Below are 24980 nucleotides of genomic sequence, written 5' to 3'. Positions count from 1 at the left end.
GACTTTCATTTTTTTTCCTTGATTAAAAGTTACGTTGAAGTTTTTAATGTTTTGCTTACATATTCCTCTCAAAATGAGAATAATATTTAAAATGGAAAATGTTATACTTATTTTAAAATTGAGTAAGGCCTAATGAAATTCTTTTGTTTTTATCTATCGTTTTTCTCTTTGATTAAAAGTTCTGTAAAAGTTGCTAAAAGCCATTAATATTATCCTCTTGAAACAAGAATATTTTTTAAACAAGAAGGCGTTATTCTTATTTTTTGTGAGGATATATATATATATGTCCAAAAGAGTTTTGCAATAAGAGTTTTCCTCTTATTGTTAGATACACAGTTTCGTTTAAATGCCTAATAGCCGACATAATCCTCTCAAAACAAGAATAACTTTTAAAATGAAAAATATTATTCTTATTTAAAAAGGGAGTAAGGCAAAAGAAATTATTTTGGTTTTGCCTTTCGTTTTCCTTTTCGATTAACAATTTTATGTTGAAGTCGCTTAAAGACGCTTATATTATTATCCTCTTAAAACGAGCAGAAAGTATCCCAAAATGAGTGCTTTAGAAATAAGATGCATTTCTCTAAAGTGTTTAAAAAAAAATGTCAAATAAGTGTTGTTAAATAAATAAACAAAAAAACAAAATAGTTGTTAAAGAGGTTATATTCTAATATATTAAAATCCTCTCAAATCGAAAGGAATCTTTTTGATATACTATAGACATCAAATAAATTATATTTTAAATTTAAGAATAAATTCTTGGAACCTATTCAAAATTGCAGCTTCAAAATTTTATTTTTACTGTTTGAATATAGTACCTACTCTTAAACTAAGAATATTTCTCTTTTAAGAATATTATATATTTTGTATTAAGGGGTCGTGCACATAATACGTCACGCGAACAGGGGCAGGGGGGGTCTAGAGATTTGTGACGACCCCTTATTTTATATTTATTGTATATTTATATTCTTAATTTAAGAATATTTTTTCTAGCTGCACAAAAAAAACCGTAAACTGAATTTAAGAATATATTCTTGGCACCTATTTAAGAATATTTAATCCTTAAATTCAGTATATATTCTTATTTTGAGAATAATATATACTAAATTTAAGTATAAATTATTCTTAAATAGGCGCCAAAAATATATTTTCTTAATTTCAGTTTACGGTTTTTTCTGTGTACACACAAAGAAAAAATTTTACCAAATAGAAGGCAATCCTCTAAAATCAAAATTAATTATTTCTGGTTGTAAACATGTTTGATCGTGACATTGCTAATGAAGAAAATGTATATAAACGCCCACAAAAAAAATATATTGGTATAATAAAAAAAAAAAACATTACAATAACAGACTCAATTGTAATAAATGAATAATAAATAAATAATACAAGTTTCTTATAATATACATAAATATATATGTATGTCATAAAAATAATTTAAATTACAATAACTTAAATAAAACAGAAATTAATATACGTAAAAAGTGAAAATAAAAGTAAAAGCATTATGTATTATAAAAATGGAAAAAAAAAGAAAGTCTTTGTTTCCAGTTTAAAAAGTTATGTAATGTATTCAAGTATTAGAATATTATATTATCAGTGGAAAAAGTTTTTGAATACATTTGCAAATCGAAAAAACAACGTATAATATAATAAGAAACTATTTATGTTAATTGATTTCAAAAATTAATTTACATAGTAATTAATAATTGTGAAATTTGAGGCTGTATTCCCTCATCGAAATTTCGAAAGAACTATAAATGAAAAATTTAAGAATAATATCAACAAGAAATATCTTTCATTTAAGTCTAATATACCTATAATATTGTACATTCAGAGAAAAAGTTAATTTGACTTAACCAAACAGTTTAATTAACCTATTTTGTTTGACACAATTAAAAAGTTAAGTTAATTCAAATAAAAATTTGGTTCATTTCAATAAATGTATAAAATTCATTTTAGTTAACGGAAACAAAATTTTTATTTGTCATTTTCACAGAATTTTTATTTGTTCGAATTTTTATTTTGTCAGAATTTTTATTTGATCGAATTTTCATTTAACATAATAGGTATTTTAAAGAATTTTTATTGGGTAGAATAATTTCCTTGCATAGAATTTTCATTTTATTCTTTTAGATGAATTTTCATTTGTTCGAATTATTATTTGATATAATTTCCATATAACGGATTTTTCATACTATAGAATTTTTACTTAACCGAAAAATCATTTAACAGAATTTATAATTAATAGAATTTTCATTTGGCCGAAAAAACAATCGATTTCGGCGCGATTTTTAAAATCAACCAATCAAAAATTATCCATAAAATTGTGATTGGTTGATTTTTAAAATTGCGCCGAAATCGATTGTTTTTTCGGCCATTTCCAATTTCGGACAAATGAAAATTCAATGAATTAGAAATTTTGTTCAATGATTTTTTGTTTAAGTAAAAATTCTGTAGTATGAAAATTATATCAAATAATAATTCGAATAAATGAAAATTCATCTGAAAGAAAATTCTATGCAATGAAATTCTACTCAATAAAAATTCTTTAAAATGTCTATTATGTTAAATGAAAATTCGAGGAAATTAAAAATTCCGACAAATAAAAATTCGAACAAATTAAAATTGTGTGAAGTGAATTTTTTCGGTTATATAAAAATTCTGTAATATTGGCGATTCAAACAGCTACACTAGCGCCACAGTTGAACTAATTTAGGCGTGACTCGCTCTGTAGCACTCCATGTGTTTTAAATTATTTTTTTTTATTTAACGCTTAAAAATAATTTTACAAACGCAATAAAAATATCAGAATAATTAAATAATTTGAAATAAACTGTCAAAACAGAGACTGCTTTAGAGCGAGTCACGCCTAAATTAGTTCAACTGTGGCGCTAGTGTAGCTGTTTGAATCGCCAATAGAAAATAGTTTTGATGAAAATTCTGCAAAATACAAATTCAAACAAATAAAAATTCGGCTCAAAAATAATTATGACAAATAAAATTCCATAAAATGAAAATTCTAACTAATGATTTTTAGAACATAATCATGCGTCCCGAGCTGAGTGCGAATTAAATTATTTGGTTGTCGTAACTAAATTTTGGTTGAATTTATTTATTGATATTTTATTTATTGAATTTATTTATTTATTTTTCAGTGGACAAAAGAGTTCAAACTTTATAGTGGAATATACTCAGGGTTGGCCACTTCGCTTTTCTTAAAATAAGAACACTAGCGCCATCTATGCACGGAAGTGAGAAAGCTTCTCACAGTGAAACCTAACTTCTTGTGCCATTACATTTTTGGAGAATCAAAAATAGCGTCTGCTGTGACGTCGGTGCATTTGTAGGAACGAAAAAAGTTTTGTGAGCGATGTGATTAAACATAAAAAATGAATAAAGAAAACAAGAAATCGGCAAGGTAAATTTATTGCATGTATTGTGGGGTTCATGATTGAAGAAAAAATGAAGTGAAACATCGAATCACAAAACATGTCTGGTTATGGTTAGCACAATTCGAAAATGTTACTTCTACTTAGGGTTGGGCACTTTGTTAGTTATGAATTTGACACAATTTATAAATAAATATACAAATAAACATTGACGCACAATGCACAATTCTGCCAAAGATATTAGAAAAATAATAATAACGTTAAAAACGAAAAAATGAACTTAAAAATCGTTTTCAATAACGTTATAAATAATATTAATTGTCAATTATAAATAATAATAATGTAAAAATGAAAAAATAAACATAAAAAACGTTTTCAGTAACGTTATAAATGTTATTTTATTTTTTTACCCATAATTCGCTTCGATTTTCACAAAGTGTCCAACCCTAAGTATAATGTCCAATCCTGACTAATAGATTTTTTTTTAATGATCAGAACTTTTCTAATTTTAGACTAATCAATTTACGATCTTCAGCAAAAGTGTTTCTCTTTTGCACATATTTCTAACAATATAACTCAATTGAGTAAATTTATTTTTTTTCAAAAAAGATTATAAACAATGTCCAAAACGATGTCCAACCCTGAGTATATATTCCCCTATGTTAATACCAGAAAGTGTTAAAAAAAAAAATTTTTAATCTGACATACACAGAAAAAACTTGGACTCATTTTTGTTGCAACTCATTTTCTTTTGGGTATCGAAATGAGTATGGGACAAACTTCATGTTATTCAAAATGATATTGGCTGGAATTTCAGATTTCTAAGTTGGCATCATAAGCAGAGTAATTTTGTATTTCAATTATTGTTTCTAATATTTCAACAACACCAGAAAGATTATTTTGACCAGTACGAATATTTAGAAGTTTTTAAATAAAAATTATTTATTATTATTTACGTAGATAATAATTAATTTCATAAGTTTTTAAATTTACCGCTATTATTTAAGTTGGCAGTACCGTTCCTGTTGTCAAAACACATGTTTTCATTTTTCTAACCTAAAAACATATTTCCTTTATTATTTTATTACGCGATTACAAGCAATTTTTAATTAAATATATTAAGTCTAGCGTGTTATTTACTTCTTTGTAATTATTATATTTCATGTTTTTGTGCAAAATTATTCGTTATTTCACAATATTTTTCGATTTTTCTTTTTCTCAAAATGAAACTTACCTGTTTCATTTTGATACTTTTACCTTAGAACTCGAAATGAAACAACCAGTTTCATTTTTGTTGCGAATCAAATTGAGTATAGAATCTATACTCAATTTGAATTCAGGTTTTTTCTGTGTATTACTCTGTCTTTGAAAAAAGATATCTCATTGTTGAACACTCTCTCCTACATGTGTTGTGTAATATTTTATGCTAATGAAGCAAGAGACGCGATTGGTGAAAATATCGAGTCTCGCAAAGAAGAGGTGTTGATGATGAGACGCCACAACTCTTCCCTGCATCCCAAACATGTGGTGAAAGTCTTTGAATCAATTTATTTTCTTTATACAATATATAAATATAAAACGAAAAACATTTTATTTCTATAAGAGAACTTGATTATATTAATACCAGCGCGAGATTAACAAAGTGCACTCATGCACCAAATGCAGAATTGTTGATTCACTTGTTGTATATATATATATGTATTATTATTTCTTCTTTTTTTTCATGTTGAAAAATTTTCACGGTACGTTTGCCATTTGGCTGTTAACAAGTTTAGCTAATCAGAACGATTATTTCGATTTCTTTTGCGTGAAGTGAATTTACGATTAAGATGAAATTTATGAGACCGTTGCTTTCTTTAAACTGCGGTGAATTACCACAAATAGTATACTAAAGAAATTATTTAAAATGAAGAGAAATGATTTTATTTTATTATTATTATCTTTTCTTAATTTTTAACATTACAATCTGCAAGTTTAACTAGCTGTGAATTTCATTTGGTGTTCATTTCTTTGAGATTATATTTTTGCTTCCTCGTTATGATCAGTTAGCGAGTAGATATTTTCTTCTTCAACCAAGGAAGCATTAACTCTTTATAGGCATTTAAGAAATTAGTATTTAAATTTTTTTTTTTCGCAAAACGAGTGAAATTTTCTTTAATTTAAAAAAAATTTATAAGTAACTTAAAAATTCTAATACAATCCAATAAATTATAATTAGTTTTTAGTAATACGAAAATAAACTAATATATTTCAATATATATTATAAAATTACGATATGTCTAATCTAATTTAACGATTAAACTTCCGACTAATTAATGTTAAATAATTGTAAAAAGAAATTCTGCATTATTATATATAATTAAAAATTGAAATTTAACGAAAATTTTATAAAGCTATATATAAATAGTGTATATATGGGGAATGAAATATTTGTGTCTAAGGAATAAAAGAAGTGTAAAAAGAATGACCACATTACAAGAAGCGAGAAGAACTGAAAATGAAACAAAAGATAAATTGACCTTTTTTTCTCGGGAAATTTCTCTCTTGCAGCTATTATAGTGTGTAAGTGAGACTTTTAATTTATTATTAATTAAGGAAATTAAAATAAAAAATATGAAAAAAAGTTGCACATTTTTTAGTTTAAAATAAATATATTACCTTGACAATATACATTTATATTTAATTGTAGAAATAAATTTTGCCTATAGAAAACTGTTAATTATAAATTTTCTATTTTTTTTCACTACAATTAAATTCTTTATACAATCAAAAGAAACAAAAGGTATCAAATTTATAAAGAAACCCAAAATGTTTGTCAACTTTTTTTTTTGCTCTAATTTCTTTGAAATTTGTACTTTTTTTAAAATTTTTATATATTTGAAAATAATGTTTAAACTAGTTATGATAATGTTGCAGAAAAAAGATTTCTTTGATTCAAAGCAATCAATTTCTTTAACAAATTTTCTTTAATGCAAAGAAAAGAAATTTTGTTTCACACAAATTATTATCTTTGATTAAAAAAAAAAATTATCTTCGTTTCAAAGAAATTTGTTATTTAATTCAAATAAATTTTTCTTTGACCCTATATCAATATTATAATTTCTTTGATTAAATGCACAAATTTCTTTCATTCAAAAGAAATTTTCTTTGAAATTAAGAAGCTGTTTTTGTTTCAAAGAAAATTTTATTTTGAATGAAATAGGAAAGAAGTCAAAGAAATTGGTTTCTTTAAATTGTTATTTCCGGAAGGGACAGATATTTGAATTATTTTAATTTTAATTTTCCCCGATTTATTTACACAGCAAAAGGCTTTGAACTAACGGAACGGGGTGAATAAATTCATAGGACAATACATTTAATGAACTTTATTATAATACATTTGAGTTGAGAGAAGAATCTTTTAAGTTACAAGAATTTCGCACAGTAAAAGATTTTTGCACTTGATTACAAAATTTCGTACAATTCTTTTAAATGACAAGAATTTCGTACAGTTTTCGCACAGTAAAAGAATTTTGCACTCGATTACAGAATTTCGCACAGTTCTTTTAAATTACAACAATTTTTGCACCTAATTTTACTTTGTGCAAATTTTGGCGAATATATAAATTAACTACTTGTGCGTGTCGAAGAACAATTATGCATAAAGAAAACAACTGAACATAGCAAGGTGGTAAATAAAAGAAACTGCCACGGAGAAAAAAGAATTGTTGTGGTTACTAAAAATTAAGTCCACACAACAATTCCGGATTGTCAATATAGAACCAGCAATTCTATTTGTTGTTGGGACAAAAAAAATTGATAAAATAGAATTGTTCGGTGAACAAACAGAATTGTTTGATGAACAAAGAAAATTGTTATGGAACAGTTGAAATAACAAAACTAAATTGTTAAATCGGCAAAACAATTTGTTTTATTAACAAAGCTTTGATCCGTCTTATACAATTTGTTCAGTTTCTTCGCCTTCAAAAATAATCGATAGCAGATTTCCGTAGGTCATATCACCAGTTTCATTTGCATTAAAATCTGTGGAACATGCAGCTTCTGAATCAAATTCTTTGACCTGAAACCAAAAAATTATTTTTAGTTGAAATTTGTTGTTAAATAATATTTAATATACATTTTGTATTTTTTAAGGTGAGGTTATGTTCAATAGTAACCGTGTATAACTTACCGACAAACGATGAAATTGTCTCTTCATCCATTCACTACACTTGCAATAGATTTCTCACTTTAACCGGATTCATTATTTAACAGCACTTTGTCATTTAAAAAAAAAACTAATAATAAAAGCAAAAGTGGTACATGTGCCAGAAGCAAACGACGCGACGATCTGCACGCCAGTTTGCGGGATTTCAAGATGACCACGTGACATAGAACAATAATCCTGTCAGCTGAACAAATCCGGATTGTTCCATCAGCAATCGACAGAGAGTTTGCTTCTGCAACTGTACGGAATTGCAAACTGAACAAAACTGACAACAAAAAATTCGCATTGTTGTTAAAACAACATACATTTGTATTGATAACAATCCGAATTGTAATATTAACATTTCGAATTGTAATATCAACAAATCTACTGACAACAATCCAAAAATTGTTTGCACAACGATCCCATGTTTCTCCCTGTGACTTCCGTAGATTCTTCTTGCATTTTATATACAAATCTTTTGCATAGGCTAAAATCAGAAGGCAAAAAAACATCCCATTGGGAAAAATTTTGCTCCATAGGGAAGACCTGTGACAAAGTCATTCATTGTACCCGATGGTGCTAACGATTGATACAATTATAGCAAAAAGGGCAAAATACGTTCCGGGGACTTGACAAAATCAAGGAAATCTTTTCTCTGGGTGTGCAATTTAAAGGTGTCTAGAATATTGTTAAATATTTTATAAGCTGCTTTTGTTAATTTCAAGATTACATAAAGATTGTTAAATTATTTTTTTTTAAATTCATGTATTTCAAAATTTTTTTGAGTAATTTCTGATTGGTTAATTTTTAAATTTGCGCCGAAAAGTTTCTGAAGGAAGTTAATTTAATTCTATAAAATAACAATTCCAACAAATTAACTTTACACCTAGAGAAATGATATATTTATCTCACAGCCTATTAAATATTTATTTGATTTAAATAGAAATTTTTATTTACGCCAAATAAATTAGACTAGTAGGCGGTGAGACAAATATACGTTTATTTAATTCAAATATATTATATTTGGTTCAAATAAAATATTTTTCTGGAAGTAGACATTATTCATGCATTTCATTTTAAATACAAAAATTATTGATTCAAGTACTGTGTATCTGATTACGCACGGGACAAAATCTCTATCTGGAACAGCGATATGTTTCTCTAGAATAGCAAAAACTTTCGCTGTTTCAGTTAAACATATCGCTGTACCAGTGAAACTTATTGCTGTTCCAGGTGAAGATTTTTTTCCATGTATAGTTAAAAAAATTATTCACTGTAAGCAAATATTTATTTGCTAATAAGTAATCGATTATTTAAATCAAATAAATTTTTTCTCAGTGCAATATTACATACATTTACGTTTCATGGCGAAGAAAAATTAATGAATTTCAATGCTATATTAAATTACTTTCAATTTTAAAGTGGTTCAAGTAACCATTTTGATGTTGCTAAATATAGCCGCGATGCGTATATAAAATAATTAAATGCAAAAGAAAAAAGAAGAAGAAGAAGAAAAAAAAGAAGAAGTTGATATATATATATATTCCCATCAAGGAAGTACGCCAAACGTCCTTGTTCCTGACTGTGCCGGGTGAACGATTCTATGTGTTAGTAGGTCATTGGCTCTGTCCTGCGAATCCCCGCCGGGTAGGCTGAACACAGAAGTGAAAGTATGCGCTCTTGCATGTTTATTAACAGTGTGAAGTTCACGTTCACGAGTTTCCACCCACCTCAACAAGCGAAGGGGAAATTGCTCTTCGCAAGTCTCTCCAATCTGATTCTTAACTGTGACGTCACTTTTATATTATCATATATTATTACTATTAACATTAATCACTTTTTACTCTTTTTTTTTTATTTTTATTTCTTTTCAATTGATATTAATCATTTTTATTTTTTTCCTTCTGTTTTCATTTCCAATTGCCATTAATCAATTTCACTTTTTTTTTTTTAATTATTATTATTTTCATCCCATCATTTTCATTTTTAATTTCATTTTCATTATATCGTCATCTATAATCATATAATGATTGCTATATTTACAGCCTATTACTATTTTCATTTTTTTTTTATCATTATAAATATAGTATATAAGAAAATCATTATGATGATAATGATGATGGGTGCGATCACTTTTATCATTATCTCACTCTCGCGGTAGCTGCCACAGAAAATTATTTAGAACACACCTATATTTACAGTCAATTTCGCGATGATTCTTTAATACATATAAAATCTTCAATTTAGGTAAGGAGAAATTTAAGTCAATCAATTTTCTTGTTGTTTTTTTTTTAAAGAAGAAATTAGTATATAATTGTATGGTTTATTAAGAAATTGAGGAGAATTTGTATTTTTTTTATTATTTCTAATTTCAACCGTATTTTTATATATCTGTTCGATGTAAATTTAATTTACATTAATGTAAATATAATATTTACCTATATTTTATTTTATATAGAATTAAAAAAAAAAAAAATTTTTTAATGAAAATTTCACGTGGAATGACCCATAGATATATATTTATATGGGGTATTTTGCATCAAACGTTCCAGATAAAAATTTAAATTTATTTGAAACTTCAGTAACACAGAAAATTGAAAGGTATTAAAATAAGCTGCAACGCTTCTTATTTTAATCCAATTTTGCTTATTTTAATACCAAAATGGATTAAAATAAGCAAAATTAGATTAAAATAAGAAGCGTTGCAGCTTATTTTAATGCCTTTTAATTTTCCGTGAAATTATTGATCAATATGAGGTTAACGTATCCCTAAAATATTAGATCATTAAAAAAATATTAGTACTTTTTAAAGCTAAAAAACTATTTCAAAAACAAAACAATTTTTAATCCCTCTTTTTTCAGTTTTAAAACAATTAGCCAATTTTTTTTACTACTACAATCATTTTAAAATAAATAACTAATATTTTAGGGATTTATTGTTTCCATATTGGAAAATAATTTACCAAAGTTTAAAAACTATCCAATAAATTTTAATTTTACAAACTGGACCGTTTGAAGAAAAGAATGAATTTTGAACTATAATAAAAAAAAGCATAATATAATATTAAAAATATACTAAATTACAAAAAAAATCTCTGCTTCTTCTTTTAAGCAAAAAAAAAAAAAATTAATGCTTAAGAAAAAGAAATAAAAATAAGAAAAGTGCGTTTTAAAATATTTACACCAAATTAGAAAATCATCGACACTGTCATTTTTAACCATTTAACGAGAGAAAGGTAAATTTCATTTACTGTTAAAATGATTAATCATCTACTTAATAGGTGTACAGCTTCATTATATGTATTACGTTGTATACATTGATAATAATCATGATAATACTTTTTTTTATTATTATTTCTATTATTATTATTATTATTATTATTATTAAATTGCCGCAAAAAATTTATGAACTTTCACCCTATCTTATATATATATATATATATATATATATATATATATATATATATATACTCAATGTTACACATATAAGTGTTCATGTGTGATTCTAAAACATATAGAGTTAAATCGAAAGTATAAGATTTCATCTTGAACAGGCCGCTCGTGAGACATCACTCGCATAATTGCATATTCGTTTTCCAGCTGCTTGTGAAAGTACACACTGGTTAATGACAATATATATATGCTTGGCTCTCAAATACACATTTGTTGTGTTTTTTTTTAAAGAAAAAAAAACACATTTAATTAATCATTCAGTTTCATTTGACAGATTACTGTAATTATATAAAAACGTCCATATTTCTGTATAAACATTCGCGCACTCGTTTTTATTTCCTCGAGTTAAATTTTCACTATTTTTAAACAAACAATGAAAAAATATGTAAGTACTCTCTTAAAATCACTTAAAGTTACAATTCGTTCACTAATTTAAATTATATTGAAAATTTCTACTTATTTTTAGTCATTTTTCACTAAAACTTTGATAAAAAAAAATAATTGAAAAAAAATATTAATAAATCAATTAGAAATATTTTATTAAAAATTAGTGTTAATTTTTACTAATTTTTAGTCATTTTTCACTAAAATTTTAGTAAAAAAAAATATTAGGCGCATAGCGCCTCCATTTTAGGGTTTCGTGGCCTGCTAAGGTAACATTTACTACCATGGTGACGGTTGCTATGGTAACGGTTGTCATGGAAACAGTTACTATAGAAATAGTTGCTATGGAAACGATTGCTGCGGAAACGGTTGCTACAGTAACCATTGCTATAAAAATGGTTACTATGGAAACGGTTGCTATAGAAATGATTACTGTAGTAACGGTTACTATGGTAACTGTTAGCATAGTAACAATTTCCATAGCAACCATTTATATAACCACGACAACGAGTATAACAGTTTCGTATGAAAAAAATATTTTTTAATTTAAATAAAATTAAAATTCAATAAAATTAAAATTTTTGTGAATTTTAAGATAATTTTTTTTTTAATCGAACATAACTTCCGGTCATACCTGTTCTTAATAAAAGAAAAAAAAACGAAAAAAATATTGGTAAAAATAAATTATAAACTGCTTGACTTTCGTTTACGTGAAATATATAAAAAAAAAAACAGTTTGTACCAAAAGAGAAACAATCTCTTATTCGAACGACGAGAAAGCGAAAAGTGCAACGATTTTTCATTCGACGTGTATGCTAATAGACACACCTGTTTCTATACAGATACGATATTATTTGGAAAGCACAGCTCGTAAGATAAAGGATGGTTCATGCCAAATTGAAATGGAAAGTGTGATGGTTTCCCCAAGAACTATTATATTATTTATACTATACTTATGTATATAGTGACAATTATTATATTAAATTTATACTCGCATGTTGTAATATAAAGTTTATGAAGAATATATAGAATTTTCGTTTATATACTTCCTTTATTGTTATTTTAAATTATTAAAATCTTTCTTCTTTTAATATTTTATTAGACCAAAATTACCGTATATTATTATCTTTAAGAGTCATTTTACAGTTGGTTAATGTAACCATTTTATTGGTTTGAAAAATATTCATTTTGTCATCTTGAGTGTCGATTATAGATTTTATAGTACTTATTAAAATATGTATTCGTTTTTGTTACTTTAAAAGTTTTATAGTATGTTCTATTCGTTACTTATTAGATCTTTTTTATTCATTTTTTATACATAAACTGGAAAAAAATTTATTCGATTTAAGTAATCGATTACTTGACTATTATGAAATAAATATTTATTTGTATCTAGCAATGAATATTTAATAACTATTTATAATTTAATTTAATAAATGATATTTGTTTCAAATACAATTTATTTTATTCAAATAAAAATTATTTCATTCAAGTAAATGTTTATTTGATAATAATCAAATTTTTTAGAGCAAATTAATTTTTTTTTAATTTATAGAGAAATATACTCAGGGTTGGACACTTAGCTTTTCTTAAAATAAGAACACTAGCGCCATCTATGCACAGACGTGGGGAAGCTTCTCGTAGTGAAACCTAACTTTTTGTGCCATTACATTTTTGGAGGATCAAAAGTAGCGTCTGCTGTGACGTCGGTGCATTTGTAGGAACGAAAAAAGTTTTGTGAGCGATGTGATTAAACATAAAAAATGAATAAAGAAAACAAGAAATCGGCAAGATAAGTTTATTGCACAGATTGTGGGATTCATGATTGAAGAAAAAATGAAGTGAAAAATCGAATCGCGAAAATTGTCTGGTTATGGTTAGCACAATTCGAAAATGTTACTTCTACTTAGGGTTGGATACTTTGTTAATTATGATTTTGACACAATTTATAAATAAATATACAAATAAACATTGACGCACACACACAGCACATATTCTGCCTAATATATTAGAAAAATAATAATAATAACGTTAAAAACGAAAAAATGAACTTAAAAATCGTTTTCAGTAACGTTATAAATAATATTAATTGTCAATTATAAATACTAATAATAATGTAAAAATGAAAAAATAAACTTATAAAAAGTTTTCAGTAACGTTATAAATGTTATTTTATTTTTTTACCCATAATTGGCTTCGATTTTCACAAAGTGTCCAACCCTGACTAGATTTCATTTATTATATGATCACAACTTTTTTAATTTTCGAGCAATCAATTTACGATCTTTAGCAAAAGTGTTCCTCTTTTGTACATTTTTCTAACAATATAACTCAATTGACTAAATAAATTTTTCTAAAAAAGATTATAAACAAAGTCTTAAACGGTGTCCAACCCTGAGTATATTCCCCTTTATTTTTATAATTTATACTAATAATTCAAATACAAACTTACAATATATATATATATATATATATGTAGTAATAATATAAATAATAATAATAATAATACTTAAAAACGTTTCAAAAAAAATAAAAATTGCAAAAAAAAAATTTTAATGGCTGTCATTACTTATTTTTCGTTGAAAAATATTTATGTAACTTTTTAAATTATCATATAACAAGCTTGTAAAATATTTAAAAATGCATCGTCGACGAATTAGCAAAACTTTTACTAGCAAACATTACGGAGTTGTTGACGACTCAAAAATCAAAACTTTCTTTAAATAGAACTTGGCTTTTTGGACAATTTTGATTTAAAATTTTAATATAATTTCTAAAAGAGTCATTGATTTCTTAAACCCAAAAACCTTAAAACTTAACATAAACTTTATCACCCAAAATAACCAAATTTAATTTTCAATTTTAAATAAAAATTTAAATTACATTTACTTCTACTGTGATCAACATAAATTTGCGAAAATAGTAGAACAAACAATTTTTTTTTTAATATTCTACAAAACTTTTTTTGATATCAGTTGAGAAAAAAATTTATTTTATTCAAATAATCGTTTACTTGACTATTATCTGGTAAATATATTTATTTGATAATAGTCAAGTGAAGGATTGAATGAAATAAATTTTTTTTCAGTTTATATGCGGCTTGCGAAAAAGCTGTCAACATAAAATTTGAATATGTTGTCAATAGTAATTATTCATGTACACAATGAGACGTAACAATGCGTTTAAAAACAAAAGAAAAATTTAACGATTAGTAAGAAGAAAAAATGTATAAAATATGTAAAACTTTTTTAATAAAACTCATGTCACTTGAATTATATTTTTTTACTATATGTACATAACTTCAGATTAGACAACATACCTATATATATATGTCGTAAGAGTACAAATATGAAGTAATTTATAAGATTAAAAACCTGTACAAAATACAGGTCAATGTAAATATTATAGTGACAAAGTAATGACGCTATAAAAATAAAAAAAAAACATTTATGACTCTTGCAAAACTTCAGCTATTTCTATTATTGCTATTTGTACTACTTTATTAATCGTTTAAACGCAAAAAACAATACCCGATGAACTTCATGAAATTGATTTCTTCTTATATATGTATACCTATATTTATTATTATAAACAAAAAAAAGTTTCTGTTTTATTTTCTTCTTTTATAAGAATTTAATAACTTGTTTTCACTTGCACAATTCCACTTATATACAAAAATATGAAATCTATATGCGGATTACTTACGGAATCTTTATTGTAATTACTGCAAAAATAATATTTATTTATAATGTTGCGTTAAAAGTAATAAAAAAAATGTATTATTATTTATGTGCTCTCAATTATATTAATAGATGAAGATTTTAGGCCAATTTTCTTTTTTTAAACTTTTTGTTAAATGTAATAATAATAAATATATTATTACCCAACGCATGTTTTTGACAAGGTATGACATGGAATGACCCATATATATACCTATATTAGTATTTTAGTTATGATTTTAACCTCAAACACACAGGCAAATTGACGTGGAACGACCCATATATCTACCTATATTAGTATTAAAACGAACATAACCTCAAAATTCAAAGTCCTAGGTCTCCAGGATTCAAGGTCATGGATCAAACATAACCTTAAAATTCAAGGGCATATGGTTTAAGATCAGAGATCAAACATAATCTCAAAATTCTGGGGCATAGGTTTCTAGGATTCAAGGCCTTAGTTCAAACATAACCTCAAAATTCAAGGACATAGATCAAGGGACCGTTGGGTTTGAGGCTATGTCCGACAAACATAACTTCAAATTCCCCTAACGAAGAAACGAACATAACCTCATTTGAATGAAACAAATTTTCTACCTGTAAAGAACAAAATTTTTGTTTCGATTAAAATGTCAAATGCAATAAATCATTTGGTTCATTTAAATAAAAGTATTCAATTAAATACCCAATTGGAAAGATTCCCCGGAAAGTGCCCCCTGGATGTTCTATCAGAATTCCGCCGGAAATTCCGATTAATTTTTTTCAAAAATTTAGAGTCCTAATTCTGTCGGAATCCCATCGGAAATTCTTTAGAAATCCGATGGAATTCCGACGGAATTACGTTGGAAGTTCCGGTGGAATTCTGATAGAACCAACTGGGGGCACTTTCCGGGGAATCTTTCCAAGTGGGTAATTTAGTTGAATCAACCAAACGTTTGTTTAACTGTATAACAATGCATTTATTTGGTTGATTCAGCCAAAATTTGGTTATTTCAAACAAAATTTGGTATTGTTTCAAACTAATTTTTCTCTAAGAGCAGTGTATCAAAAGTTTATATAAAAGATTCGAAACTTTCAATTAAATTAACATTAAAAAAAATTGTGTTGAGTGAAAAAAAAACATTTCAATTTCAAATCCGACAGAAAAATAATTTACTGAAATTGATCTATAATTATAAAGGGACCGGACTTGGGCCCATTAGAGTTTTTTTTTTGTTATGGTCCAAAGTTCCTCTTTCTTCATTTCTCGATTACGAAACCGTTACTGAAATGGATCGACTCGCCCGAAAGTCTTAAGAAAAATGTTCAACTTCTTATATCGGAGAATTACTGTGAAGCTGATGAACACGATTTTTTGAGCCTTCCTCACTCAGGTATATTTTATACCCACACACACACATATATATATATATACTTTATAAAGAAATTTAATTTAAATAGTCAGAAGAAATTTTAATACATTATGATGAATGTATTCTTCTACCTTCGGCTCTTGTTTGTACATATTATGATCGTTATAGTTCATATATAGTTATTTTAAAATTAAATTAGAGGCGAGTGTACATACGCCAAACAGGTTTTCAAGAAATTTTCAACGTCTGAAAAATCTAACTCTTTCTCGTGGCCTTGAAACGGCGCTCTTTGCGGTCTAATTCCCTGTACCCTTTCAGGACGAACACTTTCCATTGTGTAACGAATTTTTTTGCGTGCCGTTCAGCACTGCGATGCTATTTAAACTTGGAGAGCACTTTTCCGTCTCCCTGTGTAATTTTTGCTCAATCACTTTTTTACACTTCAAAAAAAAAAAAACAATAGCCATACAGTTTCATGAGAAATACGCGTATTTCAATAAAAAAAATATTATATGTTTAAAAAAATTTTATATTACGTTCAAAATTTTATCATAAAATTATTTTTTTTTAAACATCCAAACACAGGTAAATTGTGGTATATTATTTTAAAACTCTTAAAAACGCTTGAAACGCTATTTTCAAATAAATATTTACATGAACCAAATAATTTTTATTTGAATTAAATAAATAAATAATTAAATTATTAAATAAATAATTTCTGTATTTGAAACAAATACTATTTAATTGATTCAAATAATAATAATTTGATACAAATAAATATTTATTTTTATAATAGTTAAGTAACCGATTATTTGAATGAAATAAATTTTTTTTTTCAGTGCATTTATGAGGAATAAATAAAAATTTTATTATTTATATATTATTGTCATAAATTATAGAATCTGGAGTATTTTGTCAGAAAGGAAGAAAATTAGGCAACGCTTCTAGTGGCACTGATGCGCTCACGTAACCGTTGTAAAATACGAAAAACTAATATTTTATTTTGAAAGACAGGAAATGCTTTCACTGATTCTAGTGACTAGTCAAGACAAATCTTGTCTAAATTGGACATTATCAAACGATTCACATCAAAAGAAAAAAAATGTCGTTTTTTTTTCATAATCACTTGTAATTTTGTCACAGTTAAAAAATTTGTACAATTAAATTAATTAAAAACTTCATTTATAATTAAATAATTACAAATCGTGTCACTGATTCGTTTTGGTTACTGTATTAATTTTAGACATACAATTACTTTTTTTCAGATATTATTTTATTAATTATAAATGAGCTAATTTTTTGTTAAAATTATTTTTTTGATTTTTGAAGCGACAACAACTTTGTGATATTTAACATAGTAATAAATGATTCGCAAATTATTTAAGTGCCGCATTTAAAACTATAAAAATGTCCAAAAAACGTTTTAAAATTTTTTTTGATTTTTAAAATATTAATAACTTCATATTATTTAATCGTAAAAGAATCAAAAAGAGATCAATTAATAGGTTTTTAATTATTTTATAAATTAGTCATAATAATTTAGACGTTAAATATATAAATTTCTGATAAAAAATTATAAAAATTAAAGTTTTTCAAAAATTTTAATTTTTGATTCTTCAATAACTCTGAATAATTTAGAAGTAAAATATTTGCAAATAGCTAAAAAGCTGCATTTTTGGTGCTTCTCGAATATTGATAGAATAAATCAAAACTTAAATAAAAAATTTTAATTAAAATTGTCAATTTAAAACAAATTTTACTATTTGTTAGTAAAAGTTACTAATAATTAGTAAAATTTTACTAATTGAGAAGCAAAAGTGAGTCACTAATTCAAATTAGTAAGAATTTTCACTAATTTTTAGTCACTTTTCACTACAAATTTAGTAAAAAAATTAAAACTGCTAAATCAAATAGTATTATTTTACTAAAAATTAGTGAAAATTCTTACTAATGTGAATTAGTAACTCGCACTTTTCACTTACTAATTTTTAGTAAAATATTACTATTTGATTTAGTAGTTTAAAATTTTTTTTACTAAAGTTTTAGTAAACAGTGACTAATAATTAGTAAAATTTCTTACTAATTTAAATTAGTAGCTCACTTTTCACTAATTCAGATTTAGAGAGTAAAGAAATTGTAAACAAATTTTTGGTTTATTTCAACATTTAGAACTTAAAGATCGTGTGATGTTATGTTTGCAGAGAGATGCAAATTGGAGAAATTTAAAAATTTTGTCAAAAAAGGTGTTTATGTGAACTTACTTAAAAATTTCAAACTAAAATTGCCCAAAATAATGATTTCAAAAACTTTTTTATTTTTGAAACATTAATAATTCCATATTATTCGATTGTAAACGAATCAAAAAAAGGTCAATTGATGCGTTTTTAATTATTCTATAAATTAGTCATAAAAGTTTAGACGCTAAATAATGATTTCTGATGACAAATTACAAAAAACTTAAATTTTTCAAAAATTTTAATTTTTTCTTCTTCAATAGCTCTTAATAATTTATCAGTAGAATATTTGCAAATATCTAAAAAGTTGCATTTTTAGTGCTTCTCGAAGACTGATAAAACAAATAAAAAAATTTAATTATAAAATAGTCAATTTAAAACAAGTTTTACAAAATTTTTGATTTTTGAAACGTCAATAACTCTGTAATTTTTTTTTAGCAAAATAATAGCAAATAGGACATTTGATCGGTTTTCAAATATTCTACAAATAAGTTGGTTATAGTTTAGAATTAAAATCTAGTTTTGCGATAGAAAATTTCAAAAAGTAACGTTTTTAAAAAATTTTGATTTTTGAGGGTTCATAATAACTCTGGATAATTTGGCACTAAAATATTTGCAAATAGCTAAAAAGTTGTATTTTTAGTGCTTCTAGAACTTTGTCAGAATAGAAAATATTTAAATAAAATTTTTTTAATTAAAATTGTCAATTTAAGACAAGTTATAAAAATTTCTGGATTTTTTGAAACGTCAATAACTCTATAATTTTTAATAGTAAAAGGTTTGTAAATAGATCTAATCAATGTATTTTATTTAATATTCTTTAAGCTGGAAATAATGATTTATAAGATGAATCAAGATTTTTGAACAAAATTTTCAAAAAAGATACATTTTTCGAAATTTTTAATTTTTATAAAGTCAAGAGAAATCTAATATTTTTTATCGTAAAAGAATTGAAAATTTGGCAATAGATAGAGTTTCAAGATGTCTTAAACAATATCAGAATAACTCAAAACATAAAGTAAGAAATTTTAATTAAAATTGCCTTTTTAAGACAATAAAATTCTTTTGTTTTTTTAAACATCAATAATTTTGAAAGATTTTATACTAAAAGCTTGGCAAATAAATCAATCGATACGTTTTTAAGTATAATCTATAATTTCGTTACAATAGTTTAAAAGTTACATAAAGATTTTTAAACAAAAACTTTAAAATTAAAAGTCTTGTTTTTAAAATTTTTTGATTTTTTAAACGTTAATAACTGTAACTTTTTTATACCAGAAAGATTTGCAAATAGATCAATCGATGCGATTTTAAGTATTTTCTAAGTAGGTTATGATAGTTTAAAGATTTTATAAAAATTAATTTAAAAAAAAAGTTTCAAAAAGTATCAGAGGATATTTTTTGTTTTTATATTAGAAACTGTTTAATATAAAAAGACAAAAAAAAAATATGAAAACAATAAAATATGGGAAACAAAAAACATACCATTATTAAGATTAAATTATCGTCACCACATATACGTACACTGTATAATTAAGGAAATGCTCACTTAAAATAAGAAAATCGTGTATAATTTTCAATTTCTTTTCAATTTCAAGGCATTGAACTGTGATTGTTTTAAATTTGACAATTTAACAAAAAAAAAACACTTGTCTATTTCGAAAACTATGAGTTCTTGCTGCCTCTATAGAATTATTATTAACACACAAAATGATTTACGTAAAAGTTTTATTACACTCTGAAAAATCATAGAATGTTCTTGGTACCATTAGTGAAATAATTGTTGCGATGTTGAAATATGAAACTAAGAAGAAATTTTACAACAAGAGCAAAATTTGATGCAAAAAAAAAAAGTTAGATGAAAAAAAATTTGTCTATTTGTAATCAGAAATAGGAAATTTTTAACACAAATATGGTTGATGACAATTTGTGTTATTTCTCGTTTAGATTATCATCTTTTATGCATTCATAAATCTTTAGTGTTTTATTAGATAATTATTATTATTTATAATAAATAGTTTTCAAAAAGTAAAATAGCAAAATATTTAGCAGTGAATGTAAAAGTTAATGTATAATAAAATATTAAACATTAATAATAATAACTTCAAGGATAGTTAAGAAATTAATAGAAAAATAGCGGTTGGTTGCCTTTTATAATTGAGGACATTGCAACAAAATAGTAGCATGTCTCGTAAAGTAAACTGGACAATTTTTTGCAGTTGCGTCCTCAATTATGTGTATATCTATACGTGTATTGTTAAAATCCGAAACTTCAAGGTTGTTTTTTTAAAATAATTTTCAAAAGATAAAAACTTATCTTGTCCTCGAAAAAAAAACTTTGCCCAACCCAACTTTTGTGGCCAAGAAACACTTATACAATATGAGCCATTGTCACCTCATCAGCGTTGCACATCAGATATTAAGAACAAACATATTTCTACACAAAAAAAAAAATGGGTCACAATTCTCTAAATGGTATTTTTAAACATATAAAGTAATTGTTACAGCAATAAAAAATTATTTTAACTACATTTAATCAAATCTATATATTTTTACTTTTTTTATTTTTTACAAAAATGTGTTTTTTACTGTAATACATTTTTGAAAATTACTTTCAAAATGTTTTCTTCTTTTTATGATTTTCTAACATGAATCTTTTGACCCACAGGTGAATATTTTATTGTCATTTTATTCCGAGTTATTTAATGTTACAAGAAACAAAATTTTTGAAAAAATTAAAGAACCTTGTTTTCATTAAAATTTTTTTTTAATCAATTTTTATGAAATTTTTAAACTATCATAACCTACTTAAAAAATACATAAATTCGCATCGATTCACCTATTTTCGAATCTTTTTCGATAAAACAGAACGAGAGTTATTAACGTTTAAATAATCAAAAAATTTTAAAATATGACTTTTAATTTTGAAGTTTTGGTTTAAAAATATCTTTGTGTAACTTTTAAATTATTATGGAAAAATTATTATAGAATACTTAAAAACACATCCATTGATTTATTTGCGAAGCTTTTACTATAAAATCTTTCAAAGTTATTGATGTTTCAAAAATCAAAAAAATTTTATTGTCTTAAAAATGAAATTTTAATTAAAATTTTTTACTTTATGTTTCGATTTATTCTGATATTGTTTAAAATGTCTTAAAACCGTATCTATTGACAAATTTGCAAATCTTTTACAATACAAAATAATAGATTTTTTTGACTTTTTGAAAATCAAAAATTTTAAAAAGTGTATCTTTTTTGAAAATTTTGTTCAAAAATCTTGATTCATCTTCTAAATTATTATTTTCAGCTTACAGAATATTAAAAATACATTGATTAGATCTATTTAAAAAACCTTTTACTATTAAAAATTATAGAGTTATTGACGTTTCAAAAAATCCAGAAATTTTTATAACTTGTCTTAAATTGACAATTTTAATTAAAAAAATTTTATTTCAATATTTTCTATTCTGCCAAAGTTCTAGAAGCATTAAAAATACAACTCTTTTTAGCTATTTGCAAATATTTTAGTGCCAAATTATCCAGAGTTATTATGAACCCTTAAAAATGAAAATTTTTTAAAAACGTTACTTTTTGAAATTTTCTATCGCAAAACTAGATTTTAATTCTAAACTATAACCAACTTATTTGTAGAATATTTGAAAACCGATCAAATGTCCTATTTGCTATTATTTTGCTAAAAAAAAAATTATAGAGTTATTGACGTTTCAAAAATCAAAAATTTTGTAAAACTTGTTTTAAATTGACAATTTTATAATTAAAATTTTTTATTTATTTTATCAATCTTCGAGAAGCACTAAAAATGCAACTTTTTAGATATTTGCAAATATTCTACTGATAAATTATTAAGAGCTATTGAAGAAGAAAAAATTAAAATTTTTGAAAAATTTAAGTTTTTTGTAATTTGTCATCAGAAATCATTATTTAGCGTCTAAACTTTTATGACTAATTTATAGAATAATTAAAAACGCATCAATTGACCTTTTTTTGATTCGTTTACAATCGAATAATATGGAATTATTAATGTTTCAAAAATAAAAAAGTTTTTGAAATCGTTATTTTGGGCAATTTTAGTTTGAAATTTTTATGTAAGTTCACATAAACACCTTTTTTGACAAAATTTTTAAATTTCTCCAATTTGCATCTTTTTGCAAACATAACATTAAACGATCTTTATGTTCTAAACGTTGAAATGAACCAAAAATTTGTTTACAATTTCTTTACTCTCTAAATCTGAATTAGTGAAAAGTGAGCTACTAATTTAAATTAGTAAGAAATTTCACTAATTCTTAGTCACTGTTTACTAAAACTTTAGTAAAAAAAATTTTAAACTACTAAATCAATAAGTAATATTTTACTAAAAATTAGTAAGTGAAAAGTGCGAGTTACTAATTCACATTAGTAAGAATTTTCACTAATTTTTAGTAAAATAATACTATTTGATTTAGCAGTTTTAAATTTTTTTACTAAATTTGTAGTGAAAAGTGACTAAAAATTAGTGAAATTTCTTACTAATTTGAATTAGTGACTTACTTTTTGCTTCTCAATTAGTAAAATTTTACTAATTCTAAAGCAAAAAGTGAGTCACTAATTAATTTTAGTAAAGATTTTTACTAATTCAGAGTTAGAGAAAAATTTTAATGAAAAATGATTAAAAATAAGTAGAAAATTTTTACTTATTTAAATTAACGAACTTAATTCTCACGAATTCATATTTTAGAGAAAATATTTTCATGAAATGATGACGAGAAATTATTGAAATCAAAATTAAAATCTAAAGGTATAATGTACAAGGTTTTATCTTTTCCTATCAATCAGTAATATTTGAAAAGTAATCATTATAACAAAACCGCAGCATCATATTATCAAAAGTGAAATTTCTTATTTTCTACACTAAACTTATAATAATAATAATAATAATAATATAAATTTTTAATATTTATTAATCATTATCACTCACCGACTTGTGATTAAACTCCAACTAATCCTGAATGACAAGCTGATAAACTAAAGATCCACACAAGTAGAAATTATTAAACACAGAAGCTTCTCCTTTTTAAATTTCTCCTCAGATTTCGATCTTCGTCCCGCTTCGAGGAAACCTATCGACACCATAACACAAGGTGCACTAAAAAATTATCGAAAAAATTTCCTAAATTCACAACAACAACAACAACAACAATAAAAAACCTTTCTTTTCTTCTTTTGTTATTCCAAAATTTTGCCAATCACCGTCACTACCGTTTACATTTCGCCACGAAACTCTTAAACCATCTGCTTTTAAAAACTATTTTTTTTTCAACAAATCTTCAGTTATTCCAATTTCTATCCATTCTTCGAATCCACAATTTTTTTTTTTTTTTTTCTAATTAGAAGTCACCGTAAATTTTGGTTCCACTTCACACAATATCTTGTAAGATTGATGATCACATATGACGACCTTGAAACTTTAAATCCTCACTGGTAGCAGATTTTGAACAATTTTTCAAGAAATGTTACTATTTCCTTAACAATTGATTTTCTCTTCTCTAATGATGAGGTTGTTTTTTTTCCAATTGATTGTTTCAAATTGTCACAAGATTTGGGATTTTCCAACAAGAAAAACGAAGTGGAAGAGGTTCTTTTTGAAGAGGAACTGATTGCCACCCGTAGACAGAAAATTGAAGAAAAGGAAAATAAAAGAGAAAAAAAAAGAAAAAAGAACCCCCGAGTAAATTGAAATGGTCTACAGGAGCCGATGGTGTCCTCTACACACCATATCTATCCTCTTGGCCTGAAGGAGTCCAACCGGCTGCCTTCTGGTACCTACTGTATGCTACGTCGGCTCTCACTTTCTCCGGCTTGTAGTTTCATTTCGGTACGTAAAACTCTCTCGTGGTCTTCTCCTCCTCCTCCTCCTCTCCTCCTCCTACCTCTGAAGCCTCTTCCCTATCCTACCAAGGAGAGTTGTATAGTCGTCTTTTGGCTTCAACTTTTCCCTCCATGTTATGCCGATCAAACCAATATTCATGTTTATAATCCTCCATAATCATTATTTCTCCCAAGACGTCAAAGAGATGCTGAGGTCATATTCTGACTTCACCGGAACCTGAGACGTGCAACCAATATCTCATTGCGAAAACAGGATATATATTTTTTGCCAAAAATAAATTTTCGCTTGTATATTTATATAAACGAGTTTTTGAATTAATATTATCGATTTTTTTTTTATACATGAAGAGATATTTTTTTTTTTTTGA

General features: G+C 25.1%; 1 protein-coding gene across 3 annotated transcripts in view; it reads right to left on the bottom strand.

Moving 5' to 3' along the window:
- LOC127290299 (venom protease) overlaps window positions 1-24566 on the bottom strand; it is a 46383-nt gene extending 21817 nt beyond the window's left edge. For all 3 annotated transcript variants that reach the window (XM_051318791.1, XM_051318792.1, XM_051318793.1), the window contains exon 1: window positions 23702-24566. The gene's annotated coding sequence lies outside the window, so the exon portion shown is untranslated. The remainder of the gene's footprint in view (window positions 1-23701) is intronic.
- Between the last annotated feature and the right edge of the window lie 414 nt (window positions 24567-24980).

Source organism: Leptopilina boulardi, unplaced genomic scaffold, assembly GCF_019393585.1.
Source record: "Leptopilina boulardi isolate dan_hultmark-lab unplaced genomic scaffold, ZJU_Lbou_2.1 LbouV2_59, whole genome shotgun sequence".
NCBI classification, from domain to species: domain Eukaryota; kingdom Metazoa; phylum Arthropoda; class Insecta; order Hymenoptera; family Figitidae; genus Leptopilina; species Leptopilina boulardi.
The sequence above is the reverse complement of the archived record's forward strand: the minus strand, read 5'-3'. Positions and strand labels throughout refer to the sequence as shown.